The 10,262-nt window shown below is 40.4% G+C and overlaps 1 long non-coding RNA gene across 1 annotated transcript in view; it reads left to right on the forward strand.

Annotated features, from left to right (window-relative positions):
• The window catches only part of LOC107758155 (uncharacterized), a 16,212-nt gene that overhangs the window by 972 nt on the left and 4,978 nt on the right, over window positions 1-10,262 (forward strand). The window lies entirely within an intron of this gene.

The following is a 10,262-nucleotide window of genomic DNA, read 5'->3' on the forward strand; positions in this document are numbered from 1 at the left end:
TTTGCTGTATTTTGGATCAAATAAATGCAGGCTTGGTGAGCAGAAGAGAATTCTTTAAAAAACATTAAAAATCTTACTGTTCAAAAACTTTTGACTGGTAGTGTACTTGCCAATTTTTGCTTTTCAGTATGTTTTTTTTTTTTTTCCATGATACAAAGTCCCCACAGGGGACTGTGGTGATGCCCTTTTTTAAGCTAGTGCATCTGAGAGGTCAAGATTTGTAATTTGTACTTTTAAAAAGAAAATGTTCAACAATTAAAAATAATATTATCAGAATTAAAGCTCATGAGTTATTGTGATTTTTTGGGGGGGGCTGGGATGGTAAAAATCATAGTTTACAGTGCAGTACCACAATTGGATTGTTTTTTTTTACAGGTAAAAAATGTTTAAACTAAATGAAAATAAACTCTACAGTACTGACACTGTAAATGAAAATACGGTAATAATACTGTAAATAAAATACAGTAAAGACATTATTGTACTGTAAATGCAATTACAGTACTAATACTGTAAACATGTTTACAGTAAATTACTGGCATCCAGCTGCCAGTAAGTTACTGTAAAATTTACAGCAACCTATTTACAGTGTAGTTCCTCATATTAGTTGCCATTAGCCGCCAAAACTATTAACCCTTCAGAAAGAAAAAAAGCTTAAACCATCAAGGTGGGTAGTTTATTATTCTTATGGTCTTGATTGCTCTAGTATATGGTAATTCAACTGATTTCTCAGGTGGACCAGCTGGCAAGAGCCCAAAATCTTTCTAAAACCAGTAAAACAGATCAGCCTTACCAGCTTGTCCCTGCTGTGATACCAGTTAAGTGTCTAGTTTAAGCTATTGCTTAGCAGAAAAATTATAAAATAGTCTTCATTTCTTTTTAGATATAAGAATAATGCTAAACGCAAGTTAAATGACCAATTACAATGGACTTTAAGTAAGATTAGATCACAATGATTCTCAGCTATATTCAAACAGTGGTTAATCTCAGTTAATCCTTCCCAGGGGGACAATCTACAACTCTCAACTATAAGACATTTTTGAGAACTGCAGTCTTGAAAAAAGATTTTCATGCCATTACATTATCTCCAAACTGGATTATGGCCTGGGCTAATGGGGCCACTGCCACTGGGTCTCTGACTGTCAGGGGCCTCCAGATGAGAGGCCCACAGGGGCCAGACAACTGGAAACAAGCCAGTGCAGATGTAAAATGGGCCTAGATAGATGTTCGTACTGTATGCCAGTCAGTGTTATTTTATTATTTATTTCCTACTATTATGCTATTTATTAAAGCAATAAGCCCCAAGAAGATGTGGTTTACAGTGAATTTATAACAGCTAAGGGGCGTTTTTAGGCACAACGCAAAGCGGCCTCTTAGCTGTAATCAATTCACTGTAAACCACAGCTTCACGGGGCTTATTGCTTTTATAATATAGTTATTCCATATACACAGTAAGGTTTGACAAAATAAAACGGAGCAAACAAAGTGTAATGATATTAATACAAACATTATTCTTCCGCCAAACAATGTAGTTCCTCAGAAACGGTTGTAGTTGCAACAAAGTGGTTGCCGAGCAACACACATATGTAAACAAAGGTGTATGTTTGTAGAGTAATTTACAACAGCTTCGAACTCAGCTCAACCAATCAGAATCAAGGACCGGAACTATCCGTTTTATAATAATATTTTGAATGAGCTTTTATTTTCAGTTTTCATTTTATTTTTAGTTTAGTAATTTTGTTCTGTGCTTTCCTTGTTATATATGTATTTATTTATTGCAAATATTGTTATTGCTAAACATCTCTTAAAACTCAGGGTAGCTTTTATGTGATTATTTTAATTTTTTATTTTAAGTTTTGATAGTTTGTTTCCTTTTTGTATTTTTTTTTTTGGCGTTTTTGCCTTTTATTGAAAGGATAGTAGTGAGACAGGAAGTGAAGTGGGAGAAAGAGGGGGGATGGGATCGGGAAAGGTCCACGAGCCGGGACTCGAAACATCTTTACCTAGTTTAGTCCTGTATTCAGGATATTCAGGTCCTGTTCAGTGTCTTTTGTTTCCCGTTGTTTCTCCATGGATCCCCCGCTGCTTTGTTCATCTCCCTAGCCCGTAAGGACCTGCCCCTTGTGGAGTATGTGGTTGAGTTCAGCCAGCTCGCCGTTCTAACGGCATTCAATGATGCTGCGCTGAACTCACTGTTCTGGATCAGGGCAACCTACCACCGCCCGTCGACCTCCCAGACACCACTGGACTGAGCTGGAGGGAAGCTAACATCCGGTGTCTGGAGAGCATCTATCCCCGATCCAGAGCACAGCCAGACCCAGAGCCCAGCACAACATCACCCCGCTGTGCGGAGCTCAAGCCCGAGCCCACCGATGACGGAGAGCCCGAGCCCGCCGCGACCGATGAGCCATCGCCGAATGGAGCGACAGTGCTGAGGATTTCCGTGAAACCGGAGCTGCAAGTAACGTCAGACCAGGTGCGAGAGCTGGCTACAACGCCTGCCATGAGGGAAAGAGCCGTGGACAGCAAGAGCGCGGAGAGGAGCTCCGCCCCCTGCACCATGGCTGAGGGTGAGCTTATTGTGGATCTGGGATAGTGGTATGCTGAGGGGGTCCCGAATTGGATTTATGGGCTGACCTGCCCCCTGTCCTTCCTCCTTTGTCAGAGCCCTCTGTCAGTTCCGTTCCCACACCTGGCCCGCCGGCCGATTCACTCCCAAGCCCTATGATGACAGCAGCAATATCCTTAACCTCAGCCCAAAAGAGGAGAATGAGGAGGAAAAGACTGTTGGCTCGAGCCCCTGACCAGAGTCGAGAGATGGCTCTAGCCGCTGACCAGAGTCAAGTGATGGCTCCAGCCCCTGACCAGAGCCCAGAGAGGGCTTCGGTTCCCGAGTCAAGCCCAGAGAGTGCCCCTGTTTCCACGTCCAGCCCAGAGAGGGCTGCAGTTCCCACGTATGGCCCAGGGAGGGCCACAGATCCCGAGTCTAGCACAAGGAGGGCTTCTGTTTCCATGTCCAGCCCAAGAAGGGCTCCTGTTTCCACGTCCAGCCCAGAGAGGGCTGCGGTTCCCATGTATTGCCCAGGGAGGGCCACAGATCCCAAGTCTAGCCCAAGGAGGGCTCCTGTTCCTGAATACGGCCCAGAGAGGGCTTCCGTTCCTAAGTTTGGCCCAGAGAAGGCTCCCGTTCCCGAGTCCAGCCCCTGGAGGCTCAGAAATACCCACCAACCCTCCCGGTCCTGCCTCCTCCACCGCTGTCGTCTGGCAGCCCCTCTGCTCACCCTCAGCCCACCATCTGTTCGGTGCGAGCACCGCGGGTCTCCCAGTCTCCATCTCCATCCGTCGCCTCGGGACTCCATTCCATCAGCTGCGCCTCGTCCCTCCAGCTCTGTCAGGCTCCTCCTTCACTTCGGCTCCTTCTCGGTCCTCTGTCGCTCCTTCTGGATCCCCGCCTCTGCCTCGGTCACCTGAGCCATCTGCTCCGCCTTGGTCCTCCAGATCCTCCCCGTCGCCCTGGCTCATCGGCTCTCCGTCTCCGCCTCAGGCTCCTCTACCACCTGCTCCTCCGCCGTCGGTCGGCCCCCTGGAGTCGTCAGCCCTTCCTCCACCATGGCTCCTCCCTCTGTCAGCTCCACCGTGGGTCGCCTTCATGGCTGTGGCCTGGGTCCCACCTGGCTCTGCCTGTTCCAAGCCCCTCCTGTCTCCATCTGGTCCGCTCTGGCTCCTCCTGTCTCTTCCCTGGCTCCTCCCCCTGTCGGCTCCACCATGGACTCTGTCTGCCGGCCCCCTCCCGGGTGCCCATCCTCCTCCCGAGCCTCCTCCCAAGTTTCCACCCGTCCCTCCCTCTGTTATTTCTATGGCGCGAGGACGCGCCTTCCAGGAGGGGGGCGATATGTCACGCCCATGGACTGTCTGTGTCTGTTTTTCTCCCACGTGCTCCCCGTGACCCATTTTCTCCCATGTCTGATTGTCTCATTTGGTTCAGATGTGTTTCGTTAATTGCCTAGTTTAGTCCTGAATTTAAAGTGTTGTCTTGTGCCTGCCTTGTGTTTCCCTGCGTTTGGATTATTAAAGACTGTTGTTTATGATTATCCCTCGTCTCCGCGTTCCTTGCTCCTCTCTTTAGCAATCGTGACAGAGATAAAGTTGCTATACAAAATAAAGTTTATTATTATTATTATTATTATTTCAGTTTTAATTTGAGAAAATTTACTGTTTCTACCTAAACTTATTTTATTTCAATTATTTTGCCAAGGCAACATTTCTAATTTTTGCATTAAATATTTCTATTTCTATTTTATTTCAAATAATAAAACTGATTTTTAAATATTTTTTAGTTCATGTGAAATGAACAAAGAAATGTTCCGTTTCACTTAGATTTTGTATAAATATTTATGATACATTGTTGTCTTTTTATATAATAATAATTAACATTATTTATTTTTTTATTTAATAATAATTAACAAATACATCTGTAATGAAATATATTATATATTATATTATTATTATATATTATTATTATTTTTGATTATAATATTATTATATATTATTTTTTAAATTAATTTTATTATTTTAATGTAACTTCTCATTATTTGGACATCTTGTTCAACAGTCTCACTGCACCATAATCTGCACATTTTAATGCTCAAATCTCAGCAGCAACATGTCTTTCAGTATATCCTTTGCGCTTAACAAAAGTGAAATGTGTAAGATTACATTTCCTGTGTAAAAGTCGGCCTTGCGGTGTCGTTCTTCACATTTGAGATTGATTCAGACGTCGTAGGCAGAACAGAATAATGGACAGTGGGGGATAAGTGGGATACTGCACAAGAAGCTGGTAATCATACGAAAGGTAGCTGTCACCGAATCGTTGAAAGCTATAATAACTATCATCTTGAATCTGTCATCTGCTTTGTGAGAGACTCTATGGCATTACAAATGGTGATATAGTACCAGGCCAGGTGTTCCCACAGCTGCTCCACTGTAGACCACACAAACTTCTGGAAAATGCACATAACTGAAATCACAACAGGACTCTTTTTTGGGTACTTATTTATATTGATTCAAGAACAGCAACCACCATCGCTCAAATTGTCCTGAGTTAAAATCCACTTCCAGCTGCTTTAAACGACTCTAATGTGCGGTTATACGGTATTCTGCCAAAAGGATCACCTCCAAAAGTGGATTTATCCTGAATTATCCTCTGTGTAGGCAACATTTCTATAGAGAGCATCAAGGTATTGTTTAATAAAGCATCACTTGGCAAAAACCAGCAGAATTTCCGAATGCATCAGATATGTAGTTAATCTGATTTAATGCGGTTGATTCGGGAACAGGAGTGAATCAAACTCGGGATTTGTGTGGGGGCGTCCGAGGCTGTACAGTTCTCCACAATGTAAGTGTGAATTTGACAGCTCTTGTTTTGTCATGCTAATTTCACATTCAGGTGGTTCAACAGAAACACAAGATATTTTTAAGAAAACCAATCCACACTGAAGTCAAACCGGCTCATTCATTTGCTAATTAATTCTGTGATCTTACCGTCTACCTGATTACATCCATGTTAAGAATGTTCTGGGTTCAATACAAGTTAAGCTCCATCACAGAATTGGTGGCACAATGTCAGTTTCCACAGAAAAACAGGAAAGTTATTTACAGCCACCACTAGGCCCAGTTGTGAGAGTTGCATCTGGAAATTGTAAACCACAAAAAGGTGGCTTTACTTTATCAGAAACCCTTCATCTTCCCCATCTCCACATGTATAGATCTGGTACGGGGTGATTTGCTATATATGGGGGTTCTTTCATATATGTTATATGTGCCGCAGCAGTATTTCTTAAAGGGATAGTTCACCCAGAAATGAAAATTTGATGTTTATCTGCTTACCCCCAGGACATCAAAGATGTAGGTGACTTTGTTTCTTCAGTAGAACACAAACGAAGATTTTTAACTCAAACCGTTGCAGTCTGTCAGTCATATAATGGAAATGAATGGCAATCATGGCTTTGAGAGTCAAAAAAACATATTGGCAGTTGAAAGTATTAAATAGCTCACATCAAAATTAACACTAGCCTCACAAGATGTAGTAAGATACTATGCAGATCTTAAATAAACAATGTCAAGATATGATATAGTCCATTAGGAATGAAGTATGATATTCATCGTGTGTTATAAATAATCATACTCTTAAAAGTTATAACCACAAATACGTAAGTATTATAATTGTTATGATGATATAACAATTTATATATATATATATATATATATATATATAATCTATTATAAATATGGGCTTCATAGAAAGTGTTATCAATATATCTAGTTCATTCCAGGTATAGAGTAGATATCAATTCCTCAAACCATAGTTTGGCAGCAGGAGGGTTAACCTTGTTCCAGAACAGTAATAACAGCTTCTTGACAATACATAAGGAATTTCTGTTGAAGACTGTCCAATGAATATATATATAATAAGAATGTCCTATATAATGAGCACTGGGTCTGGTTCCACGTTTACATTAAGGACACCTGAAAACACTTTAAAAACCTCACACCAGAATCCCTGTATTTTATGACAGAAAATAATACTATGGGTTATGTCAGCATACTTTGATTTGCACTTATCACAAAAATGAGAGACATTGGGAAAAATCCTATGTAATTAATTTTTTTGAAAAGTGTAATCTGTTTAAGACCTTAAATTGAATGAGGTATAATCTAGTATTGACCGACTGTTTATCGATATCCTCCAAACTACTCTGCCAAATCTCCTCAGAGATTCAAATTCCAATCTCCTGCTCCCATTCCTCTCTGGTCAAGTTTGTAGAGGGGGAAATAGCTACACGTAACCTTAAATTATTATTAAAGACTTTTGTTTCCCCTGAACTGTATGATACAGTTATCAATGACTGAGGGCAGGACCTCATCTAGAGAAATATTATGTGCACGCAGGTAATTCCTTATTTGTAAAAATCTGAAAAAAGTTTGTATTTCTGTTGAAGCTGCGTAAAGGAAGCTTAAAGCCCCATAAAGATAAAGGTCCTTGACTGTGCATCTACCCAATTCCTTCCATTGATTAAAGGGTGTGTCCAACCTTGATGATGGGTTATTTGCATTTGGGATTAAGAAGGAGAGTGATTTTATCTTAAGGTATTCTCTCATCTGTCTCCAAACATGTGACTCTTTATGACAACAATATTAAGTGCTGTTTGGTCTAAAATCACTGGGGAAAGAAGCATTGCTCCAAGGTCATAAGGATGGCAGTAATCCCGCTCTATCTGAAGCCAATCTGGGGCAATAGCCGACAGTTTCAAGTATAGTACAAAAACTTCTAAATGAGTCACTCGGTAGTAAAGGCGAAAATCCAGAAGAGCCAACCCCCTCATGTTTGGGTTTACAAATATGAACTTTTTTGATTCTGTGACCCTTATAATTCCATAGAAAGGGAAGAATAATCACATCTAGGTGTTTAAAGGGGTCATCGGATGCCCATTTCCCACAGTTTGATATGATTCTTTAGGGTCTTAATGAAAAGTCTATAACATACTTTGGTTAAAATTTCTCAATGGTAGTGTAAAACACCCTTTTTACCCAGTCAAAAACTGCTTTGTTTACAGCAAGCCTTTTGTTGCATGTCCCTTTAAATGCAAATGAGCTCTGCTCACCCCTCCCCTCCCTTCCGAGCCGCTCTCTGAGAGACTGTAAACTTTAGTCGAATTCATTGTGAAACTTGCTAACTAGCACATTATCAGGAAAGGCGATTTGCAAAGATATGTCCATTATTACATCCAACAACAAAATACATCAATCGTTTAGGAGCCATTCTTGTCTACAACAGCTCCAGCATCGAAACAATGGCGGACTGATGACAGCTCACTCAGGGCGGGTCTGTGATTCAATTTAATTCAATTCAATTCAATTCAATTCAAGTTTATTTGTATAGCGCTTTTCACAATACCAATCGTTGCAAAGCAGCTTTACAGAACATTTTAAGTTTCTACATTATATTTAGGAGTAGGTTATTAGTGGTGACTATGGCTGAAATGTAAAGTAAGAATCATGCAGTTAGTTACAACTTACACGTAATCAAACTCACGGTGAACACTATTAACTGCAATGATTATATGTTGCAATTAAACTTTGCGATTGCAATTAAACGTTGCGATTAAACAAAATTTGGTAGTTTTATATGTTGTTCCAGGGTTAGCATCATCTGGGGTCTTCTGGGGGGTTGGCATCATCTCTTCTCAGGTGTCTCATCTCAGATCTGCGTAAGGGTTGGATCCAGACTGAAGCTTGTGTAATTTCTAGTTGCCTCGGGATGCAAGTCCTGTGGCAGAAACAGAGAAGCAAATAGAGACGAAATTAGCGTAGCTGCTGTTCCAACCAAGCAAAGATGATTTGTTCAACCCAAGTGTAACGGAGTGTAAAAAGGTTAAATTAATGCATAAATGGGGACAGCGCCATCTGTGGGGTGCGTGATGGCATTTGACCTGTGGAATAAGGACCACCTACAGCAGAGCTAACGAGACATGCTGTGGGTGAGTTGCACGTTTTAAGCAGTCTGAGAATTATCAGCTAAAAGTGACTGAAATACACAGATAACCGTTTTATTGTGGATTTATCCTGTGGTGAACTTGTTGTTGAACTGTTAATATGTATTTGGTCCAGCAAAACATCAGAATAATCGAAAACCGGTGAAATATCGGGTGGTGTGTACTTCCGAATGTCCAGCAATTCGTCTCTGGTGAAACTGATTGCAGGGATATAACTAAAGACAGGACAAACTAACAAAAACATAAAAACAACTGCGGAGCACGCTACGGAGGCAGTCATCAGCGTCGGCGCCATTAGTGTCTTAAGCTGTATCTTGTGTTTTATGTAGAACTGATTTATTCTCTGTGCAGCAAAATCCTTATTTCCACGTGTTGTATCTCCATTGTGCAGGTATGTTACAGGAAATGTTTTAATGTGTTTAATGGATTAATTGTTTAATTTGTGTAGAGTTGCGCGTGTTCACCACTAGGTGGGGATGTTCTTCCTTAAAACCTGAATTTAATTGAATTGTTCTGTATTTCACTGAAAACATATTTAATTATTAAATTGATTTGTGATTAATTCATTGAAAATGTTTATTGTAACTGTTAATATTGAAAACTCATTCCACTATACGATCACAAAACTAAAAGATATCATTTGATTAAGAGGAAAAAAAGAAGAAAACTGTTTTAAATAAACAGCAGAGCTAACAAGACATGCTGTGGAACTGATTTATTCTGTGTAGCAAAATCCTTATTTCCACGTGTTGTATCTCCATTGTGCAGCTCCACACGGTAAAGAGGCCGCCCAGGCAAGACCGTCACACAAGCAAAAGAATGAAAATGTGCATTTGATCAGATATAGCTGAAGTACAAAGTTAAGATATACATTATGTGAATGCTTGGCTAAAAAGATGTGTCTTTAATCTAGATTTAAACAGAGAGAGTGTGTCTGAACACCGAACGTTATCAGGAAGGTTATTCCATGACAGTGTAACATTAAGTAGAAGTATTTTGAATGAGTAAAACCTGTATCCTGTTTTTTGAGTAACATTGAGAATATCGCTATATATTGCTGCAGCACCGCCACCACGACCAATCTGACAGGGCTCATGCTTATAACAGTAGCTTGATGGAGTAGCCTCATTTAGACCAATATACGTATTCATTTGTATTCAGTCAGGTTTCAGTCAAGCAGAGTATATCAAAACTATTATTAGTGATCATTTCATTTACAATAACTGCTTTGGGTGTGAGTGATCTAATGTTTAGGGGCCCAAGCTTTAAAAATAGTTTTTGTTCATTTATTTAGCATTTTTCCGGTTTAGTCACGATCAGATTTTTACTAGATCCTGTAAATTAATCCTAGTTTTGAGCGTGTTGAGCTCCAATGTTTAGGGGCCCAAGCTTTAAAAATAGTTTTTGTTCATTTATTTAGCATTTTTCCGGTTTAGTCACGATCAGATTTTTACTAGATCCTGTAAATTAATCCTAGCATTAAATTCATATGTTGGCCTCACTATTCGGGAACAGACACAGTCTTTATAGACTGGACAATGCAAGTACTTATATCATTTAAGTGGGTAGAACAAAAGCCATCATAGCAGTTATTTGAGAAACTCCAGTGTCAATCAACAATCGTGGGAGGGTCCTGGGTCTGTGTGATGTCACACAGCCAAGAAGCTATATTGTGTGTATATATATATATATATATATATATATACATACAGT

This window comes from Sinocyclocheilus rhinocerous, unplaced genomic scaffold (assembly GCF_001515625.1).
Source record: "Sinocyclocheilus rhinocerous isolate Xijiao unplaced genomic scaffold, SAMN03320098_v1.1 scaffold894, whole genome shotgun sequence".
In the NCBI taxonomy this organism is placed as follows: Eukaryota; Metazoa; Chordata; class Actinopteri; order Cypriniformes; family Cyprinidae; genus Sinocyclocheilus; species Sinocyclocheilus rhinocerous.